Source organism: Fukomys damarensis, unplaced genomic scaffold, assembly GCF_012274545.1.
Source record: "Fukomys damarensis isolate Sample0158 unplaced genomic scaffold, DMR_v1.0_HiC HiC_scaffold_65, whole genome shotgun sequence".
NCBI lineage: Eukaryota > Metazoa > Chordata > Mammalia > Rodentia > Bathyergidae > Fukomys > Fukomys damarensis.
Genome location: NW_022900977.1, coordinates 7,099 through 10,647, shown reverse-complemented (window position 1 = coordinate 10,647; position 3,549 = coordinate 7,099).

Here is a 3,549-nt window from a genome sequence, read left to right as displayed (position 1 = left end):
TCACATCTTCCACTTTCTGTTATCATTTATGATAAATTTTAGAAAACAGAAGTCAAATTATTATAAATTTCTTTATTCATAAATCTGTTGTTTCACACAGGACAGTTTAACTTTTCTAAATTTGAATTTAAGCAAATTAAACTGAAGTAAACCATTCATGGAAACAGTGATGGGAACATGAGATTATGATACACACTCTCTTGGTAGAATGAACAAAAGGCACATAACTAAGAACTATTTGTCTTCTTATCGTCTTTCAATGAATGCATTAATAATTTTCTAAGTTGTCTTTCAAAAGAGGGACACTTCCAAAGAAACATTCCAAACACAAGCATTAGCCTAGACTCTAGAAGGGAAATCTGAACAAGCTGGATGTAAACTGCTCATTGGTAAAGAAGAAGGAATGAAGGATCAGAGAGAGTGAGAGAAAGATCAAAGAAGGAAAGAAGGCAAAAGAGAGGAAGAAAGGGAAAAATAAAAATCAATCCTGTGAAATGTCCTAACATTTAACTTTAAATAAGTAACCTTCTATACTCTCAACACTAAATTTAAAAGTTAGTTTTCACCCTTGGTAGCATTGCTGAACAATTCCAATCACTCTTTATAAGACAGTCAGCAAACATGTCTCCTGTAGGTTAAGTAGTTTCATAATAGGTATATGTTTTTCTATTGGTGATACCAGCAGATGCTTTTACCAGACTTCCTTTTCCTGACTTCAGGAAATCTAGAAGATTTTAGGAGAAAGACATTTGAAGAGTAAGAATTTACCCAAAGGTTGGAATCTGCAACATTGACAATCTGCACGTTCTGTTGCTTTTAAATGTGTCATCAAAAATTCAAACGCTGCCTGCAATACACAATGAAAACAAACATTGCCAAAAACAGTTCTACTTTCATTCAAATTCTAATGGACCATATCTGAACTCACAGCACTAAATAACAGAATAAACACCAAGTAGATCTAAAGATGCTTAAACAAGGCTCATGAGGAAAATTACCCACACATCTATAGTGAGTGGTCTTCAAGTCTGTTTTGTTATTCAGGAAAATGTCTTAGCTACTCATTCAGCATCCCCAGTTATGTAGCTGCTGACTTTTTCGTAGCATTTACCTCTGAAATACAAGTATAAATTAATGAATCAGAAATTTATATCTCTTCTCATAAAATATTTTATTACTGTGTTCCTTTCATCACAGGAGGATAATTCCACAATTTTCCAAGGAGATTGAAATTTAAGTATGTCTGCAAACTGTCCTCTATTATGGAATAAAGTTTTTTCCATAAGAAAATGACCTAGGATTTCAGTTGCTGATACAACTACCTGACATCTGCTCATACTTGAATGCAAACAAGAACATATTAAAACAACATGCATGTATTTGCTCTAGGACTTACCACTTTTCTATTACATCTAACATGTACTGCACTGAAAGAGCTAGATATATCCAGAGAAGGGACTGTTCTACAAAATGACTATTCCAGGGACTGTATCCAGATAATGGCTGTTATTTATTTTGAAAGTAAAGAAAAATTATTTTCCCACAGGCATTTCTTAAAAGTTCTCCTTAGAATAACATTACTCAATTGTCCAAATTGATATTCTCCATGTTCCTGGGAATTTCCTGAGTCTGAGTCTAACCTGAGGTACATTTTTAGTATCAGTCACTTTCTCTGCATCTCTAGAGGCCCATGGGTGATTTAGACCCAGGGGAGCTCAGGAAATGCAGCTAGGTTAGCCACAGCTGTCTTTTGAAGAGCAAGAGACACACTTGGGAGCATTTTGCTTTCCTTCTAGGGAAGTCTCTATTTCTGCAGATAATGAAGAAAAGAAGAAAGGTCAAGAAAATAGAGAGAGAGAGAGAGAGAGAGAGAGACAGAGAGACAGAGAGACAGAGACAGAGAGAGAGAGAGAGATCCAGAACCCCAACAAAAGCCATTATCAGAATAAACACGTATGCAAAAGAGTCAGTTAATAAATCAATAGTCTAAGAACCCACTATTTTCCTGGACTAGCAACCATGTAACAGTAATAAACTATTACTTCTACACTGGATGGTTTAAGATGTGAGGTATAAAGAAATATGGATAATAACCAGAATAAATTAAAATTAGAACAAATGTTCCTCTCTTACTCATACATTGGTACAGGACCCAAGTTCATTGCTGAAATTATTAGAGAAGACAAGAATGAAAAGTATATTATATCTGTGTACGATGCCCATGTACCCTACTCATGGAAGGGCAGCTGACTGCCTCTCCAGCATACAATATCTGTGTACCACACCAGGGTGCAGTATCATCATTATCTTTCCAGAGATTGATGTACTGGAGTCTTCCACCCACTTTGGAGCAATTGCGATCTGGTGGAAATTGAAGAGAGGGACTCCAGAGCTAGGAGTGTGGTCCTGAAAAGTGGGTCTCATTGAACCCTCAGGTGCTAGTGAGGGGCTGTTATTCAAGGAGTGAGCCTGTCCTATGTCCCCTCCCTGACTCTGCTCCTGATTTGAGGTCACTTCACTTGCTCCCCTGATTTGAGGTCCCCTTCACTGCTCTCGATGCCAGGAGGTGACAGCCCAAGGAAGACCTCCTGAGCACACTCTTGCTGTTTTCATTTTCAGCCTCCGAAATGTGAGCTCAATAAAGCTTGTTCCTGAATATCCTGTGTGTAATATTTTTATAACAGTGCTAATAAAAAGGCTGAGTAGCTAATAAGTCTGACTAGCAGTAATCATGCAGGAATTTACTACACATCAGTATTTCATAGTATCTCATCAAAATCACAAGTTCACTAAGACAATCCTCAATGCTCTCATATTCATTAAATTTTGTTATTATATATTAGTCATTATTTTAGTCATCTAGGGGCATTCTCCGTTACAAATATTTAAAGCATCATTTGATGGAATTATTTCCTACGTTATTCAGGATCAGAGAAAAAGAAAATATCAAGAAATTCAGCAACTTGCTCAAGATAACAGATTTCAATTCAAAATAACAGCAGTGTATTTCATATTTTTAACACATGTAGATGTGAGATACATTTAACAATATATAGAATGAGGAAGTGGGAAAATCAAAGCAGAGGTAAGAAGGAGAAAATGGAAGAGAGAGCTAGGTGGTAGGAAAGGCTAGTATATTAGCCACAAATTGGTATCATATCATAGGAAGGTAGCCATAATAAGGTAAAGGTGTTGACCAGAAATATTTCAGCAACCATTTCAATAATAAAGCAAAGACAGAAAACAAAAAATAAAGAAAATAAATAATTAGACAGAAATTTGAAAATAAATTGAAAAATAATAAAAATATTACCAATAATTATTCTTAAATAAAATGATCTTAATAATAAATTAAAAGGCATAATTTTTTAAAAAAGAAACAAAACTCAGAAGATCAAGGAATGGAAAAAAGAAATATCATGCGAAGATCATGGGAAGGACAGATAGAGAATATAATGATTATACAGGAGGATTTTCAGTTCAAAGAATATAACCAAACAAAGCAACTTCTTTTCATAACAACAAAGGGATCCAAATAATAAAAAAAAA